The sequence below is a fragment of the Apium graveolens genome, chromosome 3 (genome assembly GCF_009905375.1).
Source record: "Apium graveolens cultivar Ventura chromosome 3, ASM990537v1, whole genome shotgun sequence".
NCBI classification, from domain to species: domain Eukaryota; kingdom Viridiplantae; phylum Streptophyta; class Magnoliopsida; order Apiales; family Apiaceae; genus Apium; species Apium graveolens.
Genome location: NC_133649.1, coordinates 167,296,090 through 167,307,543, shown reverse-complemented (window position 1 = coordinate 167,307,543; position 11,454 = coordinate 167,296,090). Strand labels below are relative to the sequence as shown.

The following is an 11,454-nucleotide window of genomic DNA, read 5'->3' as shown; positions in this document are numbered from 1 at the left end:
AGCAATATCAGCAAAAACACTATTCATAAGGGTTACAAAAAAAGTTCAAAATTTTGGGGTTATTACATTAAGTCGAGCACGATTCAGATGACACAGAACTCAGTTCAGTTTGGGGGTTCTCCTATTGAAGACCCCAACATGCACATCAGGGATTTCATCGAGATCTGCGACACTTTCAAATTCAATGATGTGACTGAGGATGCTATTAAGCTACGACTCTTCCCATTCTCTCTGAGGGACAATGCTAAGTGCTAGTACATTCTCTACCAGCAGGGTCTATAACCACTTGTGAAGATCTTGCTCAAAAGTTTCTCACTAAATTCTTCCCCATGGCGAAGACTGCAGCAATCAGGAATGCTCTTACTTAGTTTCCTCAACTAACTGGAGAATCTCTATGTGAGGCTTGGGATCGATATAAGGAGATGCTAAGGAAGTGCCCACATCATGGCATGCCTGATTGGATGATTATCAACTGTTTCTACAATGGATTGGGTGCTACTTCTAGACCCATGTTTGATACAGCATCAGGAGGAGCCTTGTGGGCTAAGAGCTACGATGAAGCTTATGAACTTATTGAACTGATGGCTATTAATGAGTACCAGAATCCTTCCTAGAGACTGACTCAAGGGAAAACTGCAGGAATTCTGGAGTTGGACGCAGCAACTGCTATCGCTGCCCAACTTAAGGCTTTGACAATGAAGGTGGACACTTTGGCTAATTATGGAGTTAATCAAATCACTAGTGTCTATGAGCTTTGTGCTGGTGCCTATGATACTGATCCGTGCGTAATTTCTAGTGAATCAGCTCAGTTCGTGAGCAACTTCCAGCGAGCGCAGCAACATGTGCCAGCCACCTATCATCCTAACAACCGCAATCATCCTAATTTTAGTTAGAGCAACGCTCAGAATGCGGTTCAACAGCCTTATCAGCAGTATCCAGCTAGCCAGTACAACCCCCCTGGTTTTCAGCAACCGTAGTATGCACCAAGACAACAACTCCAGCTGCAACAAGCTAATGAAAAATCTGAATTAGAGGAGTTGAAGCTTATGTGCAAGAGTCAAGCTGTTTCTATCAAGACCTTGGAAAATCAAATTGGGCAATGTCAATGCCTTGCTAAATTGTCAACATGGTACATTGCCCAGTGACACTAAAATGCCAGGAAATAAGGAAGCTAAGGAGCAGGTAAAGGCAATCACTTTGAGGTATGGGAAGGTTGCAAATCCCGAACAAACTCAAGAGTTGACTAAAGAAGCCGGGGCTGAGAAAGAAGCAAAGCAGCAGGATGAAGAAGTGGAACCAAGGAAGACTACTGTTGAGCACACTCCGCCTAAGGGTGATACAGAGGAGAAACAAATATGTAACACCCCCAGATCCGGGGTCGGGGATCCGGGTCGTCACGGTCTTTCTTTCCACAATATCACTTCACTTAATTAATAAATAACCTTATGCTGTGACCCCACACTAACACACACCACAACCCGTTATAGTCTCAGAGATGAAATTTAAATAAGTATAAGTCTTTGGATCCACAATTTAAAAGTTATTACAACCCAAAACGATTACTTGATAAATTTACAGTTAATTGCCATTATCTGCCACAAGTTATAATTATACATAATTGATTCTCAAAAGCAGATGGTCTAATCTACAATAGATCTACCTCTGCAGCTATAGCAGCTACGACATCAACGGGAAGACGCGGAACGCTTCCCACGCGCTTGCGCTGGGTCTGCTGGAGTCTGGCCATCTCTCCTAACTGTTGTTGTGTGATGAAGAAATAAAGCAAGAGTGAGCCTTACAGCTCGCAAGATAATATGTAGTGATAACAATAACACAAGTATCTAAATGGATACTTACTAAAATCTTTATCGTGTGTAAGATAATTACTTACTAGATATAAGTAAAAACAAGGAATGAAGTTACCAATACTTCCCCACACTTATATCATTTATAAATCTACTTGAACTATCACCGTTCAAAGTATAATAAAATTCACGAGGTCATCCCATAGATGAGACCACAAATAAACTTGAAAATATTTGATCTTTGAAATATTTTGAAAAGAAATGAAGTTACGAGATACTTCATTCAATGGATACACCAATAAAAATGTTTGACCCTGTCAATGCTTCAGCAACCACCCATTAGTAGCCTTTCGATCGAAATGCTACGGGTAGTGTTGCAGAATTATCCAAATGGATGATGAACTCATTACAGGAGTTTACCGCGCCAGGAAGACCACTTACGATGATCAGTCGTAGTAGTACAACCCCACCATTTTCTACATGTAGAGGAGAACCTGTCGGATTTACTTGTCAACCGAACACTGAACTCCTAAGGAATGGACCGCCTTAGCGGAACTTCCAGGCCATTTGGGCCAATATAATAAGGCTGGGCCGGCGCTACTCGACCACTTACGCCACTCCTAGTTCAGATGAAATCCATGACTCTGAAACGTAAAGCTCGTTTCCCCCTTTCCCCAAGTAGAAACTTGTTGATACGGCTCCACCAAGAAGTCGTATCTAGTTGGAAAGGAAAACTCACCGATATTTCCCAGGCGATGCCTGTTAATGGATTAACTTGTTCCAAGAATTTTACTTCCCGAATATTGGGTAAGTAATCAAAAACTCTTTTACCAAGACAGCAACCTTGTTGCGAATATAAAACACACCACCGAGCCGGATCCCCCATGTTTTGAGCGAGTATTTAAATCTCCTTATTAAAAGGAAGATTTTAAATATAAAAATAGTTTTGGGATCCGCTCTAACTTTTGAAAATCATTTTAAAGACTCGAAAACACTTTAAAGAGTGTTTGGAGTAAAACTGATTTAATGAAGTAAATCAGTCCCCAGAATATTTAGAAAAGGTCTGAATATTATTATTTAAATAATATTCCCATAAAAAAATAATCTTTATAAAATAATTGAAGTAGAAGTATTAAAACTTATACTTGAAATGAATAGCAAATAATCAAAGATATACTTATACGAAAGTAATATCTTTATTTGAATAATCAAAAATAAGTTTGATTATCGACACCTTATTCTTTAATAAAATAAAGAATATATCTCAGCAAATAATCGGAGTCATAGATCCTCAAATGAATATTCAAATAATATTCAATAAATAAAATACGCTGAGTCATAATACCTCGAATGAATATTATAAATAATATTCATTAAATAAAATAAAGGAGTCATACATCCTCAAATGAATATTCAAATAATATTCAATAAATAATGTAAAGGAGTCATACGCCTTCGAATAATATTCGGAATAATATTCAAATAATAAAATAAAAGGAGTCATAAGTCCTCGAATGAATATTCGTAATAATATTCATTAAATAAAATAAAGTTATCGAATAAACCTTATTCGGTTTATAGTTTGGAAAACTATAACCATATATATATATAAATATATATATATATATATATCCATATCCATATAAAATCTACTCGGGATCCTCGACTCCCGGTTTTAGAAAATATTTACACCCTTGGGTCCCTATACTAAGGGTATATGCAAGATACAACTATCCTCTAGCATAGGTATTATCAAATAAACCAACAGATATATATCTCAAGAATATAAAACAGGCATGCATATATACCATATCACATGCTACAATATATCGCAACATTTGCTAAATAACAATCATGCAATATCACAAGATAATGCATATACATACATTTACATCACAACAACAGTGTATCGGATAGAATACTTGCCTGAGCGACTTGGGGTGAGAAAGGCTCGGGACGAGTCTGGCAACCTATAAACAACAAGTAAGTTGGAATTAAACCAAAATCACTTGTAAGTCTATGCTTTAACTAACTTAGACTCTAATGCTAGTTTTACGCTCACCGATTCGCTTAAGTCACTCGGGTACCCTCGGCTCCACCATTTTTAATAACTTGACCTTTACGAGTTTTAACGCGATTCCTTCGCGAATGACTTACCAACTGCCTAACACACTTACCATAAATGTTTCATACATTAATTAACCCTTTTTGGTCTTTAACCTACATTCCAAAATAAGGCGAGGGAAAAAGTTTCGTTCGCGAAACGCCGTTACTTGAAACGGTCGTTTCTCCTAAACCGTAAATCGGAATCGAACGAACTACATATCAAAACGAAGCTCGTAACATGAGCTATCTAAACATGGCAGTGGTCACAATCTAGCAGGGGGTTCTCGGGTCCTAATGCTATGCACAAAAACAGTCCAAAGAAAATCGGACGTTACGACGGCTATGTTTACGCGATTTCCAATATTTTAAACCATTCAAACCCATTCCAAATCAACCCCAAATCCAACCTCAATCCATCATACAACAAACATCCATCCTTATCACATCATAACAATCCCAACAAATCCACATTAACCATTTATACTATTCTTTATCATGAATTTAAACTACACTTAAGTTCATTAATCAACAACCAAGATTTACAACTTCAAAAACAACCCAAAACCCATTAATCTCTACATACACAATCATCAAGCCTCTCATGAACTCTAATACTCATTTTATGCTCTTAACTTTCAATAACAAAGCTTGGTTAAGAGATTATACCTTCCTTGGAGAGTGGAGAATCAAGGGGATGGCTTGGAATCATCTTTAAAGCCCTTATCCAAGCTTAATCTAAACAAAACTTCAAGAACACAAATTTTAGTTCTTGAAAACACTATTCACCATCTTCTTTGATGATTTATAGAAAAAGATTGGCTTGGATTTAAAAGCTTAAACTTATAGGAAGTATGTAACTTAACTAGGAGAAGCTAGGATAATTACCTTGCTAAATAATAAGTGGAGGAGCTTGAACTTCCATTTTTTAAGAAGAGAACCCGAGAGCTTCATGAAGAAGAAGAAGAATTTTGTGTTTTGCCTTGTCTTGATTTTTGGTTGGTTGATTTGGTTTTGTTTTTGATTTAGTGAATTACCTTCTTGCCCTTGGATTTGTGTGGTTACAAAGCCACCACACCTCCTCCTTCCCATGTCATGCTTATCTCATCCACATGATGTCATCCTTCCTTCCTTGTCTTCTTTCTATTGGTTGGATGACATCATTCCCATTAATCCCTTTGATTAACTTCCTAATCGTTTGCCTAATGACCGCTGATCTGCTATACGGTTCGCTTAACTTTCGTTCTCGTTTTATCGTTTGAAGGATCATACCCGGGATCTTATTACTTAGGTTCCCTTAACCTTTCTCAATATATTATATTCCTTCTATGATCCTCTTTTATAATCCTTTAATTTAAATCCTTTTTATCCTGTTACCTTATACTCAATTCTCTCCGTATATTGTGGATTTCCGGGAAAAACCAAAGTGTTCGGAATTGGATTCTGACGATCTTTACATACACTTATATACTTCATAGAGTACTAATAATATCCCATAAGATCAATAACAGAACCCCTACATAGCGTGGCATGAAAAGTTTTCTCGTTCAGCAAAAACACTATTCATAAGGGTTTCAAAAATTTCCAAAATTGGGGTTATTACAGTCTCCCCTCCTTAAAAGGATTCCGTCCCGGAATCAGATAGAAAATGAATAGGGATACCTTCCTAGCATTGCACCTTCTAACTCTTAAGTAAATTTTCCCACATTGTGGTCCTACCACCAAACTCTGCCTAGTTTAATAATCCTTCTCCTAAGCACTTGTTCTTTTTCACTCTATAACCCTTCCTGGTTGCTCCATACAGGTTACGTCGGGTTGCATATCTATGCGCTCATATTCCTCTATTTATCTGGCATCTAAATTACACTTCCTTAACATTGATACGTGAAACACGTTACGACCTGCTACATGTTCGGGGTTAGGGCTAGCTTCTATGCTATCCTCCCAATACGTCTTAATATATCCAAGGGTCCAGCAATTCGTGGACTTAGCTTTCATTTCTTTCCGAACCTCATCAATCCTCTCCAAGGGATACCTATAACATTACTAGGTCCCCTATTTCATACTCTTTATCCTTTCGTGTCAAATCAACATACTTATCATGACCATCTTGGGCTACTACCAGCCGTCCTCTGATTAGATCTATCATATCCTTGGTCCTTTGGACTACTGCGGGTCCGAGCATCTTGCGCTCTACAACTTCATCCTAACATAAGGGAGATCGACATTGTCTTCCCTCAATGATCTCATAAGGCGACATCTCGATAATGACATATGATCTATTGTCGTAAGATAACTCAATCCGAATTAAGTGATCATTCCAAATTCTTTCAAGTCTATTGCACAGACTCTCATTATTGCTTTTAACATTAGAGCTTCTGCTTCTCAAAACCCATTCTTTTCCAGTTCGTAATCGCTACTACCTTCCGTTCCTAATATTATACTGGTTATACTTTTGCTCGTTAGCGTTCTATAACCTTTTAATAACCACGTCAACCTTAGTATCACGAATGTGTTCCCATTCCGCATACTACCACCACTTTATTACTCCTTTTTCAGTTGTTTCTATTTTCCAAAATTTGATCAATCAAATAGAAGTAAAGGAATTTGTTGAGAGATCACTATGATCATGAACACTTGTTATATTGCATAGTTAGTACAGAAGGTGGCCAGCCTTTAGTACTTGACAAGCAATTAAACAACATGTGGTATCCTACTAGGCTTCTATCACAAAGATAGATAGTCATTCGGCAATACCTCCCCTTCTGGAAGGGTTGTTCTTCTCAGCTTACATGAAATGAAAAGAAGAGAAAAGAACGAACTGAAGAGAGTTGTATATATGAAAAAAAAAATATACTGCCACAAAATATCTGGCTTGGAATCTACCTCTGAACTATAGAGGTTTGTCATAGAAGAACAAAACATATATGTATTTAATCAACATCAAGTATTATAGCATCGCATTTCACGTGCCTAAATATTTTCGCTATCCCGTCCATCATTCTATGGACCCATGCTCTTCCTCGAGCTTATACACAATTACCTTTGAAACTCCCTCGACATCGAAAATCGAATCTGGGATCTCATTCTAGACATCATCGTTACTTGAATTCTATGCTTGCACCGCAACCTTCCTTGTATAATAATACGACTCTCTATTGATAAGAAAGAATAATTATTCACTAGGTAGATACTCTACTTAATTAGTCTATCAATGATAACTTATACACTACCACTACCCGATTAGTGGTACTCAATCTCAACACCCATTCCAATACAACTCTCACGGTTGTAATCAGCTCATTACTCGCAGAATCATTGCTGCCTTACTAAGGTCCACCACTGACCTACTGTAGTCATTCATTTTCCATGAAGTCTTAATAACTAACCATACGGAGTCCATCCATCTCGTATCTAATTCTCCTAAGAAATTAACATAACCACCAATCACAATTCATGAAGAACACTCGTGATCCTGACATACATACATGACATGAAGCAAATAAAAGTGCAGAAGAGTTTCAATCGAAGCAACGATAGCAGGTTAATACCATTCTTAATCATACGCCCTAAATAGAAGAATTAACTCAAGGGTTCATCTAGTCCTTTTTGAAACATGGTTCTGGCTTATCTCAAGATAGGACCTTATAAGATAGATAGCCCGTTCATGGCAATTACACGAATTAAACCTTTACCAACTACTATTACGGTTGGGTATTGCACAGTCATCAGGAGGAATGTCAATCTTCCAAACCATAATACAACCTTCACAGTTTTAACCATCATCACTGTATTCTTTTGGCACAAGCGCCTATAATTATCCTCTTACCTTTAAAGTGTCGGCCACCTCTTTGGCCTTTCCTGATAGTAAAATTTTCTTACAGTCAATGTCACTTTAACCATCTCCAAATAAATTTTCTACCTTATTTCAATCACAGCTTATGTGAAAATGCTTTCCTTAAAATCTGATGAGTAAAAAAAATCACCATTTTCCGTAAGTTATTGCCTCAATCTTTAGAGGCTAATCACTGACAAGGCTGACTCTCAATCATACTTAGAACATTTTTTTTTTCTTAAGTCCTAATTGCCCTGAACAATTTCGACCATTACTGGTTCGATCCATACTTTCTCGTGGTTTACACGTGCCCCACTTGGCATCATTATAATTACGTCATATTTCCTTTATCCACATTTCTATTCTTGAGAATTTTGAATATTACCTTTTTCCTTATAAAACCTCTAAGGTTATCCTTCAATCGTTCCTCCTGTATTCCCTATATACAGGGCATATCAAAATACCATTTACTAATACTAGAACCATTATCTATATGCTTCTGCAAAATTTCTCCACTGATTCTTAAAGGTTGTTGTTACCTTAACCCTTTCCCAATCATATTGTCAAAACTCATACTGTCCCTATTAAGGGTGACATGCCAACCTTTATGCAGTCCCCTAGGATTCATTTTAAGTTACCAATGTTCTATTCTTAATTCCACCTTTAAAAGGTACCTGCATCCTTCCACGAATAAATCAAGTCATATTTCCTTGATAGATTATCATATTCATCATTCCCACCTCGATAGTCTATACCTAACTTCATAATAGCATCCTTATTCAAATTGAGGTCAATTCATATGGCCTCCAAAAGATAACAACGGTTATCCGCTTGTCTTGCCTAATTTGGTAACGATAACAAGGATGTTCTGGAAGATATTGGTCGTGTTCAACGTGAACTTCTTCTTAATAATTCCTTATTTACTTTTGTTGTTTATCTCAACAGTCACCTCAATGTTGGGATATCTTTCATACCTGGCATCTCCCTTTCTGGGTATCAAGCCACCGCTCTTACACTTCACATTCTTGAAGGTCACTTCCTTCATCCAATTTTCCTAGTTTCTTACTTTCTTGTCTCCTCAGTCTATTCGCGTCTCATTGTCTATCCTTCGAATTATCTCAAGGTTTCCTCGAATCTTCCCAACTTAAAACAGGGGATAAAATATATGTATCTCTTATACCTTCAACCATCAATTTAACTCATGGTGAATCACTCTCATCCGGACGATTACATACTTTTCTATTTCTATTGCTATGAGTCTTTAGGGTTTCCTCATACCCAACTCCTTTATCATTCCTCAAACTCTCTTGCCTTTATATTCCTTTCCACTTCATTTCCTTTTTATTTTCCTTTCTCTTATCATTATTTCATGAACCAACACAACATAAGCATTGATTTCAAATATCCCGTCATTCTGGATTCGCGTCTTCAGAACGAATCTTAACAACTTTTACAGCTTAGATTCATAATTCATCATACTCGTCTGCCTTTGTTCTGGCTCTAAAGCTTTTACACTATTCCATAACCTTGGGAATTACGATCCCGAAAACAATTGGCTGAACTTTAATCAGTTTATTCTAACCTCTGGCTCCGTGCCCTTCTTGGTCTTTCACCAGTAGTGGCCCTTCTCTTAGGAGGGTAAGTGACAAAAATAGTCTTTTGTGATCCGTCCATCATTTAGAATCTAAAATGATTCCTATATTTCCTTTAGCCAGGCCCTTGCCTCGACTGGGTCAGCTTGTTCCTTGGAACTCTAAGAGCTTAGCGACTTAAAGGTCCTGAAAAAAATTTCCCACCGCACTGTCTCCTCAGGGTGGTGGTTGGGGATAATAGTCTAAGTTCTTTTTAGACAGGTCCATGAATTGCCGTATAGGAGTACCGTCTCGGGTCTCCTTTCCTTACTCGACTTTCTATTTCCTTAGTATGAAATGTTTCATCCTACTCCCCATAATTGGGGTCATCTTTTAATTTAAAATCCTCATTTTCCACTCCATTATGTCATGGGTTCCTTCTATCTTGATGGCGACCTCCCTGACTATCACGTTCAGGGTTTGCTCTAAATCTTATTCCTCAAACTAGCTTTCGTCTAAGATCTCATCCTTACGCTCTTGAACTTTCGGAACCCAAATTCTATAGGAATGCCTCATTATTCCCTTATCATCACTCTCGGTATTAATCTCATACCTATTTGTTGGCTCTCTGCCTTCATTCATCACTTTTACTGGCACAATATGTTCTTTTCCAATACTTCGGGCTGTATTGCTATCTCAAACAGCTTTTCGGTACCGGCTCCGGTTACCTTCACTACTATTTCCATTTTCTCAAAATCTCTTATAAACTCTCCAAAAGACATTATCATCTTGAGTCTCTCCTTTTTACTAAGGGCATCAGCCACCATATTGGCTTACCCCGAATGATAAAGAATCTGCCAATCATAATTCTTGATTAGCTCTAACCGCCTCCTCTGGCGTATGTTGAGCTCTTTCTACGTAAGAATGTACTAGAGCACTTATGGCTTAGGTAATTCTCGCACTTCTCTCCATACAAGTAGTGCCTCCAATCTTTAGGGTAAAACTATTGCCACGAGCCTAAGCTCATGGGCGGTGATATCAAATTTTATATTCCCTTAATTATCTTGACGCGTACGCAATTACCTTGCTGTGCTGTATAAGAAGCACCCTAATTCCTTATGCGAAGTGTCACTACATTTCACAAAATCTCATTTTCCATCCGGCAACGCCAACATAGGGAACGTCACCAACCTTTGCTTCGGTTCTTAAAAGTTGTTCTCGCATTTCTCTGTCCATTCGAACTTCTCAGTCTTACGAGTAAGCCGCGTTAAAGGGGCTACTATCTTTACAAACTTGAACGAACCTCTGGTAGTTACCGGCCAATCCTACCTCTGGTAGTCGACCCAACCAGGGTCATCAATTCATCAGTGGTCCTTTATCCAATCTCGTCAGGATCCTCCATGGGATCCTCCTCAGCAACTATCCCTTCTAGGACAACATCCTCAACCGCTACATCCTCAATATCAACATCATCCGGTCCTGCGTTAGGACGCTCTATTGGATCCATAATCTGATCTCCAATTAGTAATAAAACATCATCGCGTTGATGTTCCTCAACTTCAGGGTTCGGAGTCCCGCTACCATATACGATAACGAACTACGCTTCTATCGCTACATTTATAAGGGTTCCCATAAGGGTTTTAACTGTCAGTACTACGTTAGGTAGTCCGACTATGAACTTGGCAAGAGTTCTTATTATCTTAGTGAACTTATTATCTTAACGTCCCATCATCTCTGAGGTTTATAACGCTTAGCTCTGATACCATTTCTGTAACACCCCCAGATCCGGGGTCGGGGATCCGGGTCGTCACGGTCTTTCTTTCCACAATATCACTTCACTTAATTAATAAATAACCTTATGCTGTGACCCCACACTAACACACACCACAACCCGTTATAGTCTCAGAGATGAAATTTAAATAAGTATAAGTCTTTGGATCCACAATTTAAAAGTTATTACAACCCAAAACGATTACTTGATAAATTTACAGTTAATTGCCATTATCTGCCACAAGTTATAATTATACATAATTGATTCTCAAAAGCAGATGGTCTAATCTACAATAGATCTACCTCTGCAGCTATAGCAGCTACGACATCAACGGGAAGACGCGGAACGCTTCCCACGCGCTTGCGCTGG

At 38.1% G+C, this 11,454-nt stretch overlaps 1 non-coding gene across 1 annotated transcript; it reads right to left on the bottom strand.

The window, feature by feature from the left end:
• Positions 1-344: 344 nt before the first annotated feature.
• On the bottom strand, positions 345-451 carry LOC141716319 (small nucleolar RNA R71). The gene has a single exon (XR_012573032.1). It is a non-coding gene; the product is annotated as a small nucleolar RNA R71 (small nucleolar RNA).
• Positions 452-11,454: the final 11,003 nt, after the last annotated feature.